This window comes from Carlito syrichta, unplaced genomic scaffold (assembly GCF_000164805.1).
Source record: "Carlito syrichta isolate Samal-C Ts95f unplaced genomic scaffold, Tarsius_syrichta-2.0.1 Scaffold272348, whole genome shotgun sequence".
In the NCBI taxonomy this organism is placed as follows: domain Eukaryota; kingdom Metazoa; phylum Chordata; class Mammalia; order Primates; family Tarsiidae; genus Carlito; species Carlito syrichta.
In genome coordinates, this window is record NW_007216444.1 from 143,461 (window position 1) to 167,370 (window position 23,910).

A 23,910-nucleotide genomic window follows, 5' to 3' on the forward strand; every position below is an offset into this window, starting at 1 on the left:
GGGAGGACTCCCTTTAATAACTACTTACTCTCAGAGTAATGAACCCACTCCCTAGATAATGACACCTATCCATTTATGAGGGGTCTGTCACACTACTGCACTGGGGATCAAGTGGTCAACACATGAATTTGGGGGACACATTTGAATCAGAGCAATGAGCATTCTGTTTTGTTGTTGTTGTTTTCTTTCTTTCTTGAGTCTGACGTTTGGTCTGGAAGGCAGTCTAATTACTTGGAGATTACTTGATCTCTCTTTTTTTTTTTTTTGCCCAGGCTAGAGTGCAGTGGCACTCTCACGGTCACCCCAGCATCGACCTGCTGGGCTCTGGCGATCCTTCCACCTCAGCCTTCCAAGTACCTGAACTAATTGTTTTTATTATTTATTGCAGAGACTAGGTCCTGCCAAGTTGCCTAGGCTGGTCTAGAACCCAAGAACCTCAGGCAATCCACTCGCCTTGGCCTCCCAATGAGCTGAGATTACAGACTGGGCCACCAAGCCCGGCCTTACTTGATCTCTTAAGACGTGTTTTTATTCCCTAGTCAAAGGAATTCTCAGCAAAAAGAACAAAGCTGGAAGCATCACATTACCTATCCTTAAATTGTGCTACTATTAAAAGAGGTATTACATGACACTGGTATAAAATAGACACATAGATCAATGGAGCATAATAGAGAACCCAGAAATAAAGTCACACATCTAGAGCCAACTAATCTTAGACAAAGTTGACAAAAATATATACTGGAGAAAGGACAACCTCCGCAATAAATGGTACTGAGAAAATTGAATCAACATATGCAGAAGAATAAAACTGAACCCCTATTTCTCACCATATACAAAAATCAACTCAAGATGGATTAGAGATTTAGATGTAAGATCTGAAACTATAAAAATGATGGAAGAAAACCTAGGAAAAATGCTCCCAGACATTGGTCTAGGCAAAAAATTCATGACTAAGACCTCAAAAGCATAAACAACTAAAACAACAATAGACAAATGAGATTTAATTAAACTAAAAAAGTTCTGCAAAGCAAAAGAAAGAATCAACAGAGTGAACACAAAACCTTCAAAATGAGAAAAGATATTTGTCAACGAGACATTCAACAAGGGTCTGATACTCCAATAGACACTTTTTAAAAAAAGACATACAAATGTCCAACGAGTGTGTTAAAAATGGTCAACATCACTGTATCAGAGAGATGCAAATTAAAATCACAGTGAGATATTATCTTATGCCAGTCAGAATGACTCCTATAAAAAGTCAAACGTTAACCAATGTTGGTGAGGATGCACAGAAAAAGGAATGCTTATACACTGTTGCTAGGAGAGCAAATTAGTACAATCTCCATGGAAAACTGTAGATGTCTCAAAAAAATGTAAAAACAGAACTACCGTTTGATCCAGCAATCCCAATATTGGATATCCACCCAAATTCAAAGAAATCATCATGTCAAAAAGATACATGCACTCATATGTTTATCACAGCACTATTAAAACAGAAAAGATCAGGAATTCACCTACATGCCCATCAATGAATGAATGGATAAAGAAAATTATCTATAGATAATATTTCATATATAGTTATATATAAAATCATATATATGTGAATATTATTCAGCTACAAAAAATGAAATCATATTTTTTGCAGCAAGATGGGTGGATCTGGAGGTCATTATTCTAAGCAAAGCAACTCAGAAACAGAAAGTCAAATACCACATGTTCTCACTTATAAGTGGAAACTAAATAACGTGTACACTTGGACATTGAGCATGGCATGATAAACACCAGAGACTTGGAAGGTGGGAGGGGAAGAGGGTACTTAACAGGTACAATGTACACTATTCAGGTGATGGTTGCACTGAGAGCCCAGACCTCACCACGACTCGATACACTCATGTCACAAAACTTAAAATTATACAACTCCAACTTAAAAAGATAAAAGACTAGTTTTCGTTCTTTTTAAGTGTAGTGTTGATTCTGGGTGTACTTAAGCCCTACAACTAAGGCAGGCCTTTCTGAGTTTGTCCATGATTTCTCAGTGACCAACAAGGACCCTCCATTCTGCCCAACCAGAGTTCAAATATCTCCCCATTCTGTCTCAGCTTATAGCTTCCTGGTTGCTCTTTTCCTGGACATGCGACGTGCCACCATATATGTGCACAACTTAGGATTCACTAAAGACTCAAGTGAACTCTTATGCAGACTTTTTTTGGCTTTGATTTGGGGTTTTTCTGTTTGTTTATTTTGTTTTATTTTATTTTAAAGATATGGGGTACAAGTCAGGATTAGGTATGCAAGTGGTCATCATACAGGTGAAGTTTGGTTCTCCCTTTGGTCCCCACTTTGCCTGGCTTGAGATCAAGTACCTTTATTGATGTTTTGTTACCCTATCTCCTCCCTGGCAGTATCCCACTACTGCCAATCCCTTTCTTACAGCATTGTGGTAAATATTCAGGGTCCATTTATGAGTGAGAACATGTGGTACTCTGTTATTTGTTTCTGTGATAGGTCACCGAGTATTATTGACTTTAAATCCATCCAATTTGCTGCAAATTCCATATGTTTATCCTTTTTTATGTCTGTGTGATATTCCATCATTTATATGTACCACATTTTTTATTCAGTCCAATTTTAATGGGCAGTATGGTTGGTTCCATATTTTCACTATTGTGAATAATGCTACAATAAACATGTGTGTGCAGGTATCTTTTTGTAAGTGCTTTAAGTTCCTCCAAGTATATTCCCAGCTGGGTCATATGGAAGGTCAATTTCTAGGTCTTTTGGGAATCACCACATTGTTTTCCATAGAGGTTGAACTAGTTTGCTTTCCCACCAACAATGTAGAAGCATTCCCCTTTCTCCACATCCTTGCCAACATCTGTTGTTTGTTTTACTAATGATGGCCATTCTTACTCGGGTTAGGTGGTATCTCAATGTGGTTTTAATTTGCATTTCTCTGATGGTTAGTGAGGCTGAGCACTTTTTCATATGTTTGTTGGTTGCCCATATGTCTTCTTTTGAGAAGTATCTATTCATGTCTTTTGCCCACTTTTAATGAGGCTGTTTGTTTTTTACCTTTTGACCCCTTTGAGTTCCGTGTAGATCCTAGAGGTTAGACAATTGTCAGATATACAGTTGGCACATATTTTTTCCCATTCTGTGGGCTGTCTCTTCTCCCCACTCTTTTGATGGATTCTTCTGCTTTGCAGAGGCTTTTCTGTTTAAGGAGGTCCCACTTGTCTATTTTATCTCTTATAGCATGGGTACCTGGGGTTTTGTTCAGGAATTGGTTGCCTACTCCAATTTTTGTAAGATTGTCTCCTATGTTTTCCAAGATTCTTGTAGTTTGAGGTTTTATGTGTAGGTCTTTGATCCATTTAGAGTTGATTTTTGTGTATAGTGATAAGTGGAAGTCCTGTTACAATCGTCTACATGCGGTCAAGCCAGTTTTCCCAACACCATTTACTGAGTAGGTTCTCCTTTTCCCAGTGGTGGTTGGTGAAGGCTTTGTCGAAGATTAGTTGGTTGAGAAATTGAAGTTTTGCTTCTGGAATCTCTATCCTGTTCCATTGGTCCATGTGCCTGTTTTTGTACCAAGACCAGGCTGTTTTGATTATTATAGCGTTATAGTAAAGTTTAAAGTCTGGAAGTACGATACTTCCCATTTTGTTTCTTTTGCTAAGGATTGCTTTGACTATTCGTGACCATTTATATTTCCATATGAATGTCTGTATTGTTGTTTCCAAGTCTGAGAAGGTAGTTCTAGTCAGAACAATTAGACAAGAAGGAAATCAGAGGTATCTAAATAAAAAAGAGGAAGTTAAGTTATCCCTCTTTGCTGATGATATTATCCTATATCTTGAAAATCCAAGAGCATCTGTCAAAAACCTCCTTGCACTGATAAAGGGCTTCGGCAAAGTCTCAGGGCACAAAATAAACGTGCAAAAAACAGTCACATTCTTTTACACCAACAACAAACAGGCAGAGAACCAAATAAAAAGCACAATCCTATTCATAATATCCACAAAAAAAGAAAGAAAGAAAGAGAGAGAGAGAAAGAAAGAAAGAAAGAAAGAAAGAAAGAAAGAAAGAAAGAAAGAAAGGAAGGAAGGAAGGAAGGAAGACTGGCATTTTCCTAACCAGAGAAGTGAAAGATCTTGACAATGAAAACTACAAAACATTGCCCAAAAATTCCAAGAAGGCACAAGCAAATGGAAAAATTTTCCATGCTCATGGATAGGAAGAATCTACATTGTTAAGATATCTATCCTACCAAAGGTAATCTACAGATTCAATGCAATACCCACTAAATTACCAACATCATTCTTCCCAGACCTGGAAACAGCAATACATAAATTCATATGGAAACATAAACGACCTATGCAGATTTCCAGAGCTCTCTCTTTTTAAAATATGTTTAGCTCTCTTCTCTTCAAAACTCTGCTTTGCAACTTCCAGCTAATGTAGTCTCTTTGCATTCTCATATCAGTCTCCTCAACTTAGTAAAATCAGTCTGTTATGCTGAGGGCACCCCTTCCTACACCTTATTCCAGAGTGCCTCTTGGGAAGGGTTCATCATGTGTTTTTTTGCTCTCAGGAAGCACTGTCTTACACAGTCTGTGGCCCATGCTTGATAATAGTTTTTTCCTACATTTCACCTAGTTTTCTAGTTGTTTATTGCAGAAGGACAAGCCTTTTTTTTTTAGTTCATCATGGTCAGAAACAGATGTCTAATGTTTGTTTTCATTGATTTCTTTTTACTTACTAGAATGATAGAATAGCAATAATAAGTAATAGTAACACTACACTTAGAACATTCATGTAGTATTATAAGTGCCTTTTTAAAATATCAAATTTGCAGGTACCCTTGTTGACGAGGTGTGCCCCTCCCTCCCCTAGCAGTTTCCACCAACTACAGTTCCACCCCCTCTTCCCCTGACAGTTTTCCGCTACTGCCAATCGTTTTCTTATAGCATTATAATTGTTCAAGAATGTTTGTATATATAACCCTAAATGGTACCCCACATCTTTATAATTAATTAATTAACTAATTAATTAATAATAAAAAAATAAAATATAGGGTTTCTTGCTGGGTGTGGTATCTCACACCTATAATTCCAGCACTTTGAGAGGCAAAGATAAAAGGATTATCTGAGCCCACGAATTCAAGACAAGCTTGACCAACTTGGCAAGACCTTGTCCTTACGATAAATCAAAAAATTAGCCAGGCATGGTGGCATGCAAGCCTGTAGTTCCAGCTACTTGGAAGACTGAGGCAGAAGGATGGCCTGAGCCTAGCAGGTCAAGGTTGCGGTGGCCATGAGCATGCCACTGCACTCCAGCCTGGTTGATAGAGTGAGACTCTGGCTCAAAAAAAAATTGTGTTTCTTTACTGAAGGAATTGTACTTTAAAACCAAGGGGAGGAATGTTTGTATCTTTTCTGGAAATAAACAGTGGACATCTCAGAAAAAAATAAATAAAATAAAATAACTCATTTGGTCACAACAGTGTGCCAGGTATTATCATAATTGACTTTTAAAAATATCTTCTACAGTCATGACAAAAATATTACAAAGCACACCTATTAGAATGGCCAAATTCCAGAACACTGTCCACACCAATTATAGAGCAACAGGAAATCTCATTTATTTCTGGTAGGAATGCAAAACAGTACAGTCCCTTTAGGAGACAATCTATCCTCTCCTTACAAAACTAAGCATATTTTTACCATATGATCTAACAATCATGCTCTTTGATATTTACTTAAATTTAATGATAACAGGTTTGTCCATAATCGCCAAAACTTAGAGGCAACCAAGACATCCTTTAAGAGATGAATGGATACACATGCCTTGGTATGGCCAGACAATGAAATAAAGCATTAAAAAGAAATGAGCCTTCAAGTCATGAACATACATGGAGAAGCCTTAAATGCATATTGCGAAGTGAAATATGCCAATCCGAAGAGCTACACCCTGCATCATTCCAGCTGCATGATGTTCTGGAATGGCAACACTGTAAAGACAGTAAAAGAATCTGTGATTTGACTGTGAGGAGTTGGAAGAATGGAGGGGTGAAAAGGCAGAGCACAGAGGATTCTTAGGGCAGTGGGAATAGTCTGTCTGATACGCTAATGGGAGATGCATGTCATTACATATTCATCCAAACTCATAGAATGTACAACATCAAGAGTGAACCCTAACAGGAACGAAATACTTTGGATGACAATGTGCCCACATCAGTTGAAATTGCAGCAAATGTGGAGGATGTTTAGAAGGCATGGATGGAAATCTCTGTGCCTTTTTCTCAGTTTTGCTGTGAGCCTAAAATTGTTGTTAAAAAAAAAAAGTCTTTATGAAAACAAATGCTACCAAGGAGGCATTATCAATAGATGCGGTAAATGGAACTGAAGGAATAAAATACCTTGGTTAAGATTACACACGTAAAAGGTAGCAATTTTGCAACTCAATCAAACCCACATTTGGCTAAGATCACACAACTAAAAGGTGGCAAATTTGCAACTCAATCAAACCCACATATGCTTTATTCCAATGACTCACCTCTTACACGTCACTATCCTGTCTTCTGATTGACTGGTTGCTGTGATCTCCAAGCTTTTTATACTTCCTCATATCCATGTGAAGAGCACATGGCTTGATTTGATTTCTAGCAAATACATTTCATGATGAACTAACTCCCTGGAATGATAAATATTCTGAGGTAGTATAGCAGTGGGCTGGAGAGAGAGAAACAAGGAGAAGCCATCACTCTTTAAATAAAAGTTCTTAGATTTGGTCTTAAATTTAGACGGGAAGAATTTATGCCCTCAATCATAAGCTGCTTAAACAGCATTTGTAAAAGTGACAATACGTGTCTATGGAAAAAATTACGAAGACTATTTAAACATCTGGAGTAAAGCTGCATTTCTCTATCTCGAGACAACATTTCAGTCTGAAATATATGGGAAATTTGGGCATTGAAAGAGAATGGGATACCAGCAATTCTAGGTCTAATTTCTCGAATGGCCTGTCTGCTGTGTGAAGATGTTTGAGTCACAGGGAGTCAGCCGATGCTAAGGCAGTCAATGCAATTGTCATTGTCAGTGGGTGACTAGAGTCTGACGACAGTAGCACAACAGCCTGGAAGCGTAAAAATGCATTCACTACGGAAGTGGGGAGGTATGCACAGACACAAAATATGCTGTTTTTTAGATTATTCTGCTAATCTCCCAACTCTACAAACATAATTTCCTGTACCTGCAGACTCTAAATTTTTTGTCTTTGATGATAATGTTGGAAGCAGAAATGACACCAGCAGTTTTTCAGACGATGCTTTCAGGCAAAGATGTAAAGCCAAGGACAGTATAAAGGGAAAGTTTAAACACTCCAAATAATAAGCAGCAATGCGTACTTTTAAAACTAAACTAAATTTGCAAAATGTCATTTTCTTTGGGGCTGGCTATTCCTCAAGATGGATTTTTGAAAACCTCTGCTCTGTATTCCATACAGAAGACAGCAAAGATGATCTCCATGTACTAAACTGCTTGCCTAGGATCAAATATTTGAATTGGAGTCTGTATTTCTCAGATTTGAATGTTTGTTGTTTTTCTTTCACATCTTAGCAATCTCTATTAGAACAGTAGCACTTTACAGTTATCATGGAAGAGTAAGCAAAATCTCTCATCGTTAAAGTGACCCATGTGCTAAAAAAAAGGTGTATTAAAAAAAAAGTTCACTGGTTTCATGTTCCATGAGGAAAGAAGCACATTTGATATTTCCAGTGGAATAAATGAAGAGTCTTTCTTAAGGGACAGAGACATCCTTAACTCCTAACACTGATGACATTCAACAGACTTTTCTGTCTGAGCCACTGACTCACTGTGTCCCTTTAGGCAGTCGTCGTGGTTCCTTGTGTCTTAGATTTAAATGACAGTGCAGTTCATCGTGGCCCATTCTGCATGTGATCCTATTAACCGTTCCCTCTGACCAGTGGAAACTGGATGGTCTGGGAAATGTGATTGAAAACTGCCTATAGAACTGTCTGTTTTATTCTTTTGACGCTTGAGGTGAGCAGACATGGCAGAGAAGACAAACGGTATTTTAAACTAAAGTGGTGAGACAGGAAAGTTCCATTTTCGTCTGCTTCACATCATTGTGGAGAGATGTTAAGTGCAACTTCCTTTGGGGTGCAATTAAATTGTTACTGCTATGTATTCAGAAGGCAATTCCCTTCTCGAATGGGAGATTAGATTGCCCGCTTTAACTCCTGAGATCTGCCTTACAATCTAAGAGATGACCCCAGACCGGCTCACTGAGTTCCTTCAAATAAGAGAATGCTCAGAATGGTAGGGATTTCAATATTTGGCCCTTGGGAGTGATAGATGTTCTAACCTTCCTGATTTCTAGGAAGCTGCTATGAAAAATGTTATCCACAACAAAATCGGTGGAAAATAAATGGATACCTTATGGGCAAAGGTAGAGAAAAGAAAGCCATTTATAATCCCCACTGAAAACTTCAGAAATCTTCCATCATGCTTCATACTTTACAGAATTCAGGAGATTGAATGGAGTGAGTCCCTTAACTAATTAGTGGGAGACCAGGCCCATACAAATATCCTGGCTCTCACTTAAGCATACTCACCAACCACTAAAGAACACTGCCAAATCAGCCAAGCGTGGTAGCGCATGACTGTAATTCTGGCTACTCAGAAGGCTGAGGAGGAAGGATCGCTGGAGCCCAGCAGGTCGAGGCTGCGGTGGTCGGGAGCAGCCACTGCCCTCCAGTCTGGGCGACAGAGTGAGACTCCAACTCAAAAAAAAAAAAAAAAAACAAAAAAAAAACACTGCCTCCTGCCTCCTTTTTTTTGTGGAAGCAAAAACAAATTCCTCAACAACAACAGCAAAATGGTATTTCAAAAAAAAAGCTACATGTAATGACTCCAAAATTCCATGCAAGCCTCACATCCTTTCGTGTTGCCCGGCATGTCTGTGTGAGCTAATCTATTAAATGTGTAATATAAACATAATTCACCTGAAGGAAAGCAAAGATAAAAACTTGCTGCTGTAATGGATTACCAACATGGATTTTTCTGGACACATTAAACATTTGCAATAAAGAAATCTCCCTTGCAGTCAAAACCAGGTATCGGATTAAATGACTTCATTTTAACAACATTCACCAAGAGAACTTTCACTTGTCTTAATCATCTACCAATGTCCACAGAACACACAAAAGTAATTACACTTATGAAAGGGTGGATAATAGAATAAAAACATAAATTAATGTTTCACTGACCCAGAATTATCAATGTAAATAACAGAAACCGTCTAAGTTACACATAAGGAAATCATACCACGTTAGTAGGCAAGATCAGCTTTAACTGGTAGAGTTAAGTATTAGGACATTTTTCATAGGAAAGGTGATATCTCAACTTGTAATTTTCAACTACAAATAAAATACTACACCTGGAGAAACATACATATTGGAATTCATAAAACTCCTATGAAAACAGGAGAGGAAGTTTCTCCTTGCTTGAAGTCCATGTGGGAAAGACATTAGGTACCGTCAGAATCTAAACTGAAGCCTGATACCTTCGCCCTATTATTAATGTGGAAATAGTGACTTAGGTATAAAACAATTGCATAAGAGCAGTCTTCATCTTATAAAATGCTAAAAGCTAAGCATACAAAAGAAGCACTAAAAAAAATTAGTACTACTGAATAGATGGCAATTAAATCATTCCTTACAAATATGAAGGAGAATGTCACAGCTGAAAACAATTAATAAAAGAAAGCAAATAAGAAACTGAACAATAAGACCTTGTTGCTATTTAAAATATAGGGATCAGGCTACGATTGAATAACCATAAAATATGTGGAATACATTCTTGGGGAATATAGGATGGAAGCTTGGGTGGAAAAAGTCATTATTTTCTAGTAACGCCTGCTTTTTGTTTGTTTGTTTGTTTGTTTGTTTGAGCTGGAGTCTCTCTCTGTCGCCCAGACTGGAGTGTAGTGACATGCTCTTGGCAACTGCAGTCTCCAAGTAGCTAGAACTATAGGTATGTGCTACCACACTCGGCTAATTTTTTATTTATTGTAGAAACGAGGTCTCATCAAGTTGCCCAGGTGGGTCTTGAACCTGCAGGCTCAGACAATCCACTCGCCTGGGCCTCCCAAAGTGCTGGGATTACAGGCTGAGTCACTGAACCCGGCCAACTCCTAATTTTTGACTACCCATGTCTCAGAAATCTAGGCAAACGTTCTTTTATTTTTTTTTTCAGTTGGAGTCTCACTCTGTCACCCAGACTGGAGTGCAGTGGCCGCTCCCGGCCACCGCAGCCTCGCCTGCTGGGCTCAAGGGATCCTTCCGCCTCAGCCTTCCAAGCAGCCGGAATTACAGGCATGCACTACCACGCCCGGTTGATTTTTTCATTTATTGTAGAGATGAGGTCTTGTTGCCCAGGCGGGTCTCGAACCCGTGGGCTCAGGCAATCCACTCACCTCAGCCTCCCAAAGGCGCGGGATTACAGGCTGAGCCACTGAGCCCGGCTGCAAACATCCTTTTTTAATCCTTTTATATATATATTTAAAATGTGTATCTATATTGCACTGTATATATATATACAGTGCAATATAGATACACATTATACATACATATAATCTTAAATCCTTTGAAGGAAGAGGATACCACAAAGGAAAGATTAGTAGTTCGTGAATAAGTAAACATTGCCCAATAAACCTAACGGTGAACATTCCCAAATGAGGAAAGAAATAAAAAAACCACATATCTTGGATGACCTCTTTACCAAACCTCAGAGAGACAATGAAAGGATAAAACTGATTGAGGGGGCAGAAAAGTCCTAACGTAAAAAAATTGAGTCATGGACTGACTTTCAATTGTTAGAGTTTCTTTTTTGTGTTCTTGGTGAAAGCAATTTATGTATATCTTACACAAGTGCCCTGTCAAAAGGTCTACTTAATTCAACTTTTGCATATTCTTTCTACACTCCTTATTCTACTGCTATCCTCCCAGTAAATTACCGATCTATGAATTAGCTAGAATCACTTGCAATTTCATGCTTAGTTTTACTGAATTCTTTCAAATTGGTTTCCATTTTGACAAAAGAAGGTACAAATATAACATTATCTTCCCTTTCTCCATGGAAGCATATCTCATCGTCTTGGTAGTGACATTGGTAGACAGGAGCATCTCTGACTTTGGGAGTGAGATTGGAAGAGACAGTCACTTCGTAGGTTATCTCGGGAGATATCGTGGCCTGCATGTGATTTCCCAACTATCTATCTCCTCAACTAGGCTGGGAATTCTATGAGGACATTCATTGCACTCATTATTTGGTCAGCAGACACTCAAGGAATGTTTGCTGAGTATCTCTATTTATTTTTTTATTTAATTATTTCTTTTCCAAAGACAACATGTTTCTGACTATTTGACTATAAAGAATCACGTGTGTTCCAGAGCATTTATCTTTTGTTAGTTCAGCTGCTTAACTTTTCCCAACCATGCTTTCTTTTCCATCGTGCACATTTGTAAAGACTTGGTAGCTAACATATCTGTTTGACTGTTAAGATGTATCTATGCTTCTCTCACCTATTCAACCAAACAATTTTGGTTCAACCCATTTTTTATTGCAAGGAAAACCTTACAAACCCTTCTTAATCCAGGAAGTTGGTGGAAATACCACTGAGCGAATTCTTCCTCCCAAGGAAGCAGAATCAGCATTTCTCTAAGAAGCTCAGAATTTCAGGGGAACAAACACAACAGAGAAATTCACTTTTCGAACCCTACCCATAAGTATGAATGAACAAGATGTTCCAGATGGAAGAAACCAAGAAACCTGAGACTGAACTAAGAGGAGACTTGAACCCATACAAATGCAGACTCAGGTTATGTTTGTTTCAGAAGCCCCCTTGTCAGCTGCAACTTGTTGCAATTTCTGATCCATGTATATTCAAAATGTCTGTGTAGACTTAAGCCCTTCTGTTAACCTCATGTCAAAATGATGAGACTCCTTCTGCATCTCAGAAAATGGTTTATTTCTATATAGATGTATCTACCAAATTTAAGAGAATTCTGGATGGCATTCTATGTAAAACTGTTTCTTTTTTACTAGATAATTATCACGGTCAATTTTACAGCAAAATACATTTCACTCTAAATGTCTACACAAATACAAGAAGCAAATGTTTAGAGTAAAAAAGAAACGAGGTACTTATTAATCACATATAATTTAAATGAGCCTGCTATATAGGTGATGAGATCTTACAGGCAAATGAGAAAGGACCAAAGTCTATGTTTTGAGAATTGAGTCAAACCATGGGTCTACCAAAAATGACCTGTTTCCGAGAAATCCCCGAAATTGCTATTTCGGCGTTTGATAGATCCGAGTTTGAAGTGATTCCGCCTCTTAGGAGCTCTGAGATCTTGAAGAGGTTATTTAATCAGTTAAATTTCAGTTTCCATTTTGGGTAAAAGGACATCACACCCATTTGAAAGGATCGTTGTAAAACTTAAGGGAGGAAGTGAGTGAAAAAAGTCACTTGCCAAAAATACGTATCGTGGCATTTAAGTCCCTCCCTGCCTCTCTCCCTTCCCTCCTTTCTACCCTCCTTCCCCAGTCTCCTGCCCCTCCCATTGGAGATCCCATTTAGCCTTCACATGAAATATATGTCTGGCTCAAAATCTTCCTCTGAACCCCAGACCTCCACGTATGCCATTGTCTGCTTCCCGTTCTCAGACTCTCCATCTGCATGGCTCATGGGTCTGACTTAACACGCCTAAAATGGAACTCCTGCTATACCATGAGAAGCTTGTTCCTCAAGAGTTTGTCCCATCTCAAGGCAATTCTAATCTTTTGGTGGATAGGCTGAGTCTTCCATGGATTCCTCTTTCTCTCAGCCCCCACATCCAATCCGTCAGCAATTTCTGCGGCTCTACTCATGGAATACATCCAGAATCTGACCACGCTCCATCTTCTTCACTGCCACTACCCTGGCCCAGGCTGTCATTATCTCTTAGTTTATTCTTTGGCCTCCCTAGAGTATATTGTCCAGAAGCCAGAGGGATCCTTTTGAAGCGTTGTTTGTTCAAAGCATTGTATAAACTTCCTATATCATTTAAAGTCGACATTAAAGCCTTCACCAAGGCCCTACGTGATCTAGTTTCATTTTGTCCACCTCCTGTACTCCACACACCTCAGAAACCCGTCCTCTCTGTCTTCCGTCCTCACTCGTTTTTCTCGTATCATCGCATACTTTACTTATGTATGTATTCACGTGCGTAAGAACATAAACTCTAAGAGGACAGGAGTGACTGTTTCTCCTATTCACGGATATATCCTTTGTAAAACAGTGCCTGGCACATAGCAAGTGCTCAATAAACGTGGACTAAACTAATAAACGAATAAAAGAATTGGATGTCATGAGTCCTACATGTAATTGCACATCTGATGGCCCCGGTCATGCAAAACAATGAATTCCCTCTTTACCAGTGCATCCCCCAAAAAAGTTTACAAAATGAAAATACAATTATTGATCAATTAAACTGTCTCATGCTTTAGACCCTTCTCAAATGTTTATTAGTGAGGCAGATGAGCCAAGTACCTGATTCTCTCCCAGAGAGGGTCGGCAAATCAAACACTCAGAGCGTGGATGTGAACAGAACTGAATGCCCCCTATTTCCTGGGAACGCTATCCAAGCCCTTTTTCTATGTTGCCTCTAACCTAGAATGTCTCAGCCTTCACCCAACCTGTCAGAGCTTCTTGTTTTTTGTCTCCTTTTCCCTTGAAGCTTCTCTACCTCATTTATGTTCATTCCCTCCAACTGGGTGGACCCAGAGCATCAGAGCTCATTCGATAAAATGACAGTAACAGCAGCAGTAGCTAAAGCAGCCAATGCACAGCCAGCATTTGTGCCAAGCACCACGATGCATGTTTTGCACATAACTGTCATTCACAACAGTATCCAGAAGGAATAATATCGCCACCCCGGTTTTACAGAGAGGAAACGAAGGCTGACACATGACGAGATAACTTGCTATCTCAACGCACTATATGGTAGACCAGAACTCTGCAAATCCTCAGACCCCTCAGCTCACACAAATTACCTTCAGACTCCCTAAAAATATTAATTTCCAGGGTATGACCTGGAGGTTCTCATGCATTAGGATCTGGATAGAACTGGAAATCTGCATTTTGAACAAGGGCTCCAGGCAACTCTTTTTATAATTCTGGGAGAGATGACACTAATTATTCTGCCTCTCAGTCAGGCGGTTTGATAATTACAAATTGGAGATGACAAAGAGTGATGTTAATCAAGATGAAAGTCTTTGTCAACCATCCGGCAAAGTACAACAGACGGCCACAGATGTGTGTGTGTGTGGTTGTGCTTCAACTTCATTTATTTTATATATGAGTGGCAGTCAACTGGGTCTTGGGGCTTATTTCACTCCCCTCTGTTAGGCCTTTACTAATGGGATACTCGACATCATGATTGAAAAGAAAGAAAACAATTCTAAGTCCGTGACGTTTTTAGCATAAGTTGCTTCCACCGTGTGTGCCTCTTTTCTCACCTGTCTGTTGAATACATACCTTGAACTCTCCCATCCTGACACCTCGCATGATATGCATCTAGGGCAAGACGTGCGTCTGGGGCACGTCTAAGTCAGCCCAGTCTTGAGCTACAGACCAGATCCAGAAACAGGAGGAGGAAAGGCCTGAGGTCGTCACACTGAAGATGTTTCTTATTGCAGAGACAAAAAAAAAAGCAAAACACATAAGCAATTGTATGAACACGCAGTACTAATTATATAGGAAAGAATGACATTTTAAAAATAATTCAGAGAAGAAAGCGATTTGGTGTGATTTCATGTGTCAGGAAGACGGCAGATCTTGAAACTGGTTACTCAGAAGTAAATTCTACTTCTCTTTGGATAAAACTTCAGAGCCTTTGTTGACAAAGAATATCATTATAATAAAATATATTTGTGGAAACGTTCTGAGACCCACTGCTCTGTGTGGACAGATTCTGGAGTTAAAATTGGGCTTACAGAGGGGCTCGGTGGCTCAGCCTGTCATCCCAGCACTTTGGGAGGCCGAGGCGAGTGGATGGCCTGAGCCCACGGATTTGAGACCCACCCAGGTAACTTGGCGAGACCTCATCTCTACAACAAATAAAAAAATTAGCCGGTCATGGTGGCACGCACCTGTAGTTCCAACTACTTGGAAGGCTGAGGCAGAAGGATTGCCGGAGCCCAGCAGGTCGAAGCTGCGGTGGCTGGGAGCAGCCACTACACTCCAGTCTGGGTGACGGAGTGAGACTCCAACTCAAAAAAAAAAAAATATCTGGTTTACACAAAGGAGAAACTCATACTTGGGTTGCTTTCTCACTTGGACCCCACTTATGTGTTCCAATAACTTGCGCTCTCCTCTACGTTTACTGGGATCTTTGTGTTCTAGGCATATATTCTGTTTCCAGAGAGCAATTATACATGCAAATGACATAAATTATGACATTTTTCTCCTAGCAATAATCAGGTGGGTCCATTAGTTCTACAGACTAACCACCTAGCAACTTTTTAACGGACTCTGTTCAAAAATGTTCACACATGCACAATCTGTGATCCGGAAAGGTGGAATTTGTGTGCCGCATCATACTTTCCTTAGAAACTACGTTTCTTAGTCTCTTGAACAGCAAGCTATAAAATGAGGTTCCTTCAGTTCTTATCTAGGCTACCCAATCCCTTGGCCTTGATTTTGAATTTGACAAGCTGCTTGCCCAACCTGTATCTGAATTCCCCTTGGTGAAGTGAAAAAAGCCTTGCCAGCAACTCACCAGGTAACTGAGAAGCGTCTCCAATAAAGAACTTCAAGGAGTTTTCAGCATTCATAATGCAGAGAGAGCACTTAGCTGAGCTCCGGGATTGGATTTCGAAGGAGTCGCAGAGCAGTGGCAGGAGTGGACTGTGAGCTCCGTCTTTCTAGAGGCCCCCATGGGTTGAAAGTTTCCATAGTCTCTAAAGTTTTAATGCAAGCACTGGAAACACAACCATGCTTCCAGGTCAGTAAGGAGTCATCATGTGAAATTGCAGAAGAGAAGAATTTAAAATTCACAAAAAATTCTTTAAAATCTGGAAAGAGTTTGTGGTAACACACACACACACACACACACACACACACACACACACACACAAAGTGTAACAGGAATAATGAGAAAAGAAAACAGCACTGAATAAACGAACAAGACACAGTATGTTATTTTGAAAATGAAAGAAAATAATTTTAGTATAATCTACTGGGTGAAAATAAATGATTAAAAATATTTAGTAACACCAGGTACGGTGGCTCACGCCTGTAATCCCAGCACTATGGGAGGCGGAAGCAAGAGGATTGCCTGAGCCCAGGAGTTCAAGACCTGCCTGGGCAACTTGGTAAGACCTTGTCTCTACAATAAGTCAAAAAATTAGCCGTGTGTGGTGACACACACCTGTGGCTCCAGCTACTTGGAAGGCTGACCTGTTCTCAACAATTCAAGGCTGTGGTGGCTGTGAGTGTGCCACTGTATTCCAGTCTGGGCGACAAATATATATATATTATATTATAAATATAATATATTTAAATTAATGATCATTGAAATTTTGGTTTCCTCGTTCTTCTATGTAATCCATACTTATTTAGCATTTCCCATTTGCTAACTGCTTGGAAACAGCTATTACCTGGTATTTAGGTTTCTACCTTAATGGAATTGCCCCACTAGTGAGAAAGAGACCTTATTTGATAATTTTAAAAGATATTTTACAATGTGTCAAAAAACCAACAAAACAAAACAAAAGTATAAACAGTTTCTGCCCTCTGCTACCTGCATTCTAAAGACAAAAGCACGTGAACACGCAACGCTGAGTTCAAATCCGCTTTTTGAAATCTCATGATTTTTCCCTTTCAGAAAACAATCAAGACAAGAAGAAAATACTAAAAGGGAAAGAAGTGTGATTTAGTGCCAGTGTTTGGTCTGGGGGCTGGGGTAGGATGGATGGTACCAGGAGAGTCAAAGTTCTTGCACAAAAAAGGATGAGGCAAGCTAGTTTCTCCCCGACCCCTAATGTGTGTAGCAGTGACATGTAGGAAACGCACACGCAAGACAGGTATGTGGCATCTTGAGTAAGGACATGGATTCTGGAGCCAGACTCCCTGTGTCTGAATTCTAACTTGCACGCAATATCTACAAGACTTTGTGTCAATTAAACCCTGTATCTCAGTTCCCCATCTGTAAAATGAAAACATTTGTCTCTACTTGGATAGATTGCAAAAACAGACGTAGTCCTTGACTCATCTCTATGTTCACGTCCCTTGTAGCTCCACCCATTTATTTCTCTTCTGCTTGACTACAGGGTGGCCCTGCGAGTCCTTGAGAGCCATGAGCTCCAAGCCCAGGCCTCAAGAGACATTGCTGTCTTCCACTCTCTCCAAAGACTCTGCCTTTCCCATGGGAATATGATGTTTCCATCACGGGAACATGCTGCTGGGTGGTGAGCAATCACGTTGACCAGAACCAGTGGATCAGTCCAGTGGTCTCAGCTGAAGCCCCAGAAATATGACATTGCTCAACCAAGATGAGTAGAACTACCCACCTGACCCTCAGTGAACAAATGAAACACTGGCAAGATAAGCAGAACTGACTGGCCCACGGGCTGGTGCATAATACTACACGATTCTGGTTAGAAGCCACTACGTTTTGGGGTGATTTTTTTATGAAGCAGAAAGCTACCTGATACACATAAGATAAGGCTGTGAGGATTCAACAAATTCAAATAGCACCTGGCACATCATTGCATTCAGTTAGTACTTGCTGTTGTTTTTAGAAAGAGATGGTTTTGAAACCTAGACGATCTTCTTTTTGTTTATGTTTGTTTATTATTATTTTTTTATTATAAAGATGTGAGGTACAATTCAGGGTTAGGTATACGAATGTTCATTATACAGGTACCCTTGTTGATGAGGTGTGCCCCTCCCTACCCTGGCAGTTTCCCTCAACTACTAATCCCAGCCCCCTCCCCTGACAGTTTCCCACTACTGCCAATTGCTTTCTTAAAGCATTATAATAGTTCAAGGTCCACTTATGAGTGAGAATATATGGAACTCTGTTCTTTGTTTCTGTGATAGATCACTGAGTATGATAGACTCCAAATCCATCCAAGTTGCTGCAAAGTCCATATGTTTGTCCTTCTTTATGCCTGCATAATATTCCACTGTGTATATGGATCAAACTGAGACGATCTTCTAAAGGGCCTCCAAATCGATGCCTGTGGGAAGTCTCCTGACTTTGTGTGCTCTTGATGACCAGTGGCACCGGGGCCATGTGCCTAGCATGCCGCTACCAGGCTCAGGTCTCTGGGTCTCTTCGCTTCCCGTGCAAGGGATTGGTATCCGAGCGGAATGCTTGTCTGAAGAGCTCCATATTCACTCACTAATTGGCTGGAAGGAAACTGAAAAGTGTGTAAAGGACGGAGGAAGCCAAATATCTGGATCATCATTTTTACTCAGAATTATTTCAAATAGCCTGGTCATTAGTGCAACTTCTATTATTCTTGTATAAGTAGCTTCTTAAAGTGAGGGATTCTGAAGGAAAGTTGGGAAGTTATCTGGTGAATAAGTGTTCTAATACTCACCAGAGCCACTGAGGTCTTCTCTTGGTCACCTCTAGCCAGCAAGAGAGACAGTCACTGTTTTTGGCCAGAAGACCATGGCACACCCCTTTGCGTTTTATTCAATCATATCACTCTTTTGTTTTTGTTTTTTTAGTATTATTCTAAATGGCTCCTTTATCTGTTGCAATTGGCCTGTGCTTTTTCTCAGTACAATCCCAAATACCAACCTTCATGTCCTTTTCAATACATTGCAGCACAGGGAAATTGTCTTGTGCGTGTGTATGAGAGGAATTGAGAATTTCCTGCCAAGTCCGTTTTATGGATTTCAATATGATATTCTTATCTTTCCCTTATTAAACTTAGATCTTGGGAATTTCAAAGTCTTCTAGAGAGGATCCAAATGCCCTTTGGTAACTGCCACCCACGTCTTTTTTACGATGTTGGTTCTTTTAGTTAATGTTTTCTTTTGTAAGCATAAAAATCATTGCAGAGAACATTGGTGCGCTCTCTCTCTCTCTCGCTCTCTCTCCCTCTCTCTCTCTAAGAATACAACTGAACTTAAGGCTTTTATTTTTCTACTCAACTCAGTGTGCCTGCTAAATATAGACATTTCACACACAAACAAAGAAGGTTTGACTTAATTACAATGTCAAAAAAAACCAAACAACATTATACAATTTTTTTAAGGAATAATATCAGCCATCATTTGTATGTGCAGAAACAACAGCTGTTCTGCTTCATATTCAAGCCCACCCTCCTAAAAGTCTGAAGCATTGCAGGTCATCCCACACATAAAGTATCTGCTGCCCAAACAACAATGCATTGGGGAATTTATAGAGGTAGACTTTAAAACCAAATTTGTAAAGATAACAGTCAAACGATTTTAGTACTTTAAGATAATTTCTTTCTTAACATTTTTGAACAACTAAAAAGTCTTAGGAGATTTACAGATGAGCACTTCTCTTATTCTAGAATCTCATAGGATCCTACAACATTGAGAAAAATTCTTTCACCTACTAGTGAGAGCGTAGATTTGTATAAAAAATTAGAAGATGACATTTCATAGGTGAGCAAAGAAAGAAAGGGAGAGAACTTTCCTATATGTTCATGAGACAAGTTGGCCTGCACTGAGCATCTCACTTGTGCTGAAGTCAAAAGTACATGGTTTTTATAAATATATATAAAGGCCATATATTTATAGATAGATAGATACACACACACGCATGTGCACATGCATACACACACACACAATGGACCTTCCTATATACCATCTACAATTATTTAGTACTTTGGAAAGACTAAGATTGTTCTAAAAATTATTTTTAAAAGCCATGGGAACGTGAAGGTTCAACTGACCCTACTGATCCCAAGTCCATGGAAAATTAATTCCTATAGTCTGTCAAACAGCTGGTCCCAGTAGTAAACCAAGAAGAACTTGAACAGGGTTTCCTTCTGCCTAAAATAATGGTCGGAAAATTGGGAGAGGAACCTTGAAACAGTGTAGAGTCTTGAACCTAGAGTAAAAAATTTGGAAGGCTGAGGCGGAAGGATCACTTAAGTCCAGCCGGTGGAGGCTGTGGTGGCCGTGAACATGACACTGCACTCCAGCCTGGGCAACAAGAGTGAGACTCCAACTCAAAAAAAAAAAAAGAAAAAGGTTTTAAAGGCTAAAGCCTGACCCTTGCATTTTACATCCAAAGGACTCTGTTAAAACCCAAGCCATACAAAGTCTTCCAACATCCCGTTTTCTCATTCAGAATACAAAGCTGAGTCCTGAAGTGGCCTGTGGGGTCAGTACCACTGTCCACCACCCCATCCACCTTTGGCCTCTTCTATTACTTTCTTGCATTGATTTTACCTCCAGCCACACTGGCCTCCTTGCCAAGACATACTGCCACGTCATGACAGTTGTGTTTGCTGTTTCCCCTCCCCGGAATGTTTCCTCTCTCATTGCCACATGGCTTGTATGTTTTTCTCTTTAAGGTCCTTCCTCAATAGTTACCTTCTCAGTGAGGTCCTTCCCTGACCATCTTAGTTAACTTAAAAAAACCCCACTCCTTGCATTCTCTACCTTCTTTCGGCTGCATTTTTCACACACCACTATCACCTTCTAATATACATTACCTATTTATTGACGATGTCTCATTTTTGCAAAAAGATGCATGGCAGAATTTCATTCAAGGATAACTTTCCTAGTTCCTAACTTTAAAAATATAAAGCAATGTGCCCACAACTTTTTAGATAAATTTTAAGGGCATAAAGCAGTATTCCATTTTTTATTTTGTCTTAAGCTTTTATGAATGTTATTCCGAGGTCCAAGAATAGCAACAAAACAGAATAACTTTCTTTCTACATGTCTTGATTTTATGCGGCTGTGTGTGTGTATGCATGTGTGTGTGTGTACGTGCGTGTGTGTGTGTGTGTGTGTGTGTGTGTGTAATTTTGTTTTGTTTCAATTTGAGGGGATTTACTTGTATTATAGAGTCTGGGTGTATTTTGAACAAATCTGATCACCCCAAAATGTCTGTCGATTTTTAAAAACCAAAGACAAAACAAAACTCAGGAAAAACAAGCAAAAAGTCATAGAAAAGAGAAAGGACAACTATACTTGAAAACAATTAGTTGGGGAGAGAGCAAAAGTTATCCCGTGGAATCCTAACAATTTTCCACCATGGCCTGCCTACAGCTGAGGTTGGTCTCACAAGCCAACTATACATACTTCTGCCAATCCAAAGGCCTAGGACAAAAAAACTTAGTAACCCTCATCTGCCTTAAAAGTCTGAAGTCAAAAGGGTTTGCTGGAGGATTTCACTGAGTTCTTATGCTGATTCCAAAGAAAAAAGCAGAGTCTGAAATGCAGCAGTGAGCGTCACAGAATCCTAAAGACCTAAAACAATCCCATGCGCTAGTAACTTTTCCTTTCTCAGTAGTTTGGTATCCTTAAAGCTTGCAACTCACATAACCGAGGCTTACAGAGAGCACTGTCAAATGAGTCTCCCGTTATTTTCACCGACCTGCCAATTGCTTCACTTGGCATCCTAGTTCAGATTTTTATCAAGCTTTAGTTAAGAATACTCCACTGCAAAAGATGACTGCCTGGGAAAGACCACCATATGAGCACAACAGACTGTAGAAAAAGAGGGAGTTAGTCCTCAGTAATGGAATTAGCCCAGATAATTTAGAAAGTTAGAATCGAAATTATCACAGTAAACTAAAAAAAATTGTCGGGTATCGTCACAGAAAATATCTTTGTGAAGCATTCCAGAAATGTGATATGTGTTCACAGTTTGTGGATTCTTCATATTTTTTTCAGTAGCTTATAAACTGCTAATATGTCTCGTTTAAATATTGTCCTATTTACTCTTCAATGCATCTCAATGAAGCAAATAGAAACATCATTTTTGCTGAGTATTGCTCTTGGGTCTACTTGTAGAGCATTCACAGGCACGTGAGACACACTTTTCAGATCTGATGACTCCAAGAATTAGAAAATCTGGTCCTACGAGACACACGCACGATAGCTGCTATCATCTCATTTTCTGTGTTCCCCAAAATTCATTTGTTAAAAATCCTGATTCCCAAGTGGATGTCATTAAGAGATGGGGCCTTTGGGATGATGACATCATGAGGGCAGAGCTCTCAGGAAGGGATTGGTGTCCTTATAAGAAAGACTCCAGAAAGCTGCCTTACCCCTCTACCACGGGAGAACACAAAGAAACAGCACCTTCTATGAAAAGCAGGCCCCCATCAGACACAAAATCTGCCAGTGCCTTGATCTGGATTTCTCAGCCTCCAAAACTGTGAGAAGTGTTTGTTGTTTATAAACCACCCAGGTTGTGATATTTTTGTGACAGCAGCCTGAAGGGACAAAGAAAATATCTTGAGTGAATGGCTTTCTACCGCAGCTAGAGAGACTATTCTTCTGAAATCTAGCTAAAAATTTCTTTCATTGCTGAATCAATTATAATAAGATCACAACCAGAAATTCACGAAAGTGAAACACGGTAAACGGATTCACAGGAAGAAAAAGTAGTCTCTAGGGTCTTTTCTACATGTGATGTATTTACCAAGGAGACATTTGGTTTCAAGGTCAAGAAATTTTGTCTGCAACAAAAATGTAGATTACACTACACACGTTAAGCATGAAAGAAAGAGCTGCCTTTATTAAAATGTAAAGTAAGTTAATCAGTTATAGGAAAAGGCCCCAGAGAGAATGTTTACTGATGTAGTAACTAAGAAACATAACTGTCCAATAAATTACGTGCAAATATAATAGTACTACGTTTGTCTTTTATGGAATTAAACTACACATGCATGAGTTGTAGAATATTTATAGACCCTCTATAAACTTGCAAATCAGATGTTTTTTATTATTAAACATTGAAAAGCCCTTTATATTTTTTATTTAGTTGGAGTCTCACTCTGTTGCCCAGGCTGGGGTACAGTGGCACACTCTCAGGGCCACTGCAACCTCAACCTGCTGGGCTCAGGCAATCATCCAAGTCTTCCAAGTAGCTGGAGCTATAAGCATGTGCCACCATGCCTGGCTAATTTTTTTTTAATTTATTGTAGAGATGAGGTCTCACCAAGTTGCCCGGGCTGGTCTTGAACTCGTGGGCTCAGGCAACCTTCTCACCTCAGCCTCCCAAAGTGCTGAGATTATAGGCATGAGCCACCGCGCCCAGCTACAAATATTTTTTTAAAGATTTAAAAAAGAAAAGAAAATTCTTAAGACCCTAGGCTCCAAGTAGATAATCTGTATCTTCAGTGTCTTAAGGTAGCATCATATTTAATTAATTCTGGGGAGAAAAAAATCAATTAGCCTCAGAAAATGATTTAACAGTCAGCTCCAAAACGCTACTGCAATTGTTAATCATACATTTTAAATTTTACACACTGTTATTTTTTTCCCCAACGTTGACTAAAATTAAGATTCGATTCATCCGAATGAAGATAAACATCCTTCATCTTTCTGGTTAAGATAGTGCGGAAACTCTCTTTGCAGATGTAGGCTAAAAATAAGGTCCTATGGATTACCCATTTTCAAAGTATTAGAATGTTCAAGTCTTATGTTTAATGAAATTTAAACTTGGTAGCAAGGGAGAGGGGTGGGATCAAAACAAGCATAGAGATTTTCATTACTCCGGTGTCCCAATGACAGACGTCACTTGGCTTGGCACTACCGTCCTAGGGTGGAACACCGGGGAGCATTCTGGTCAATAAAACATAAATAGATTCTTCTGGTCAAGCT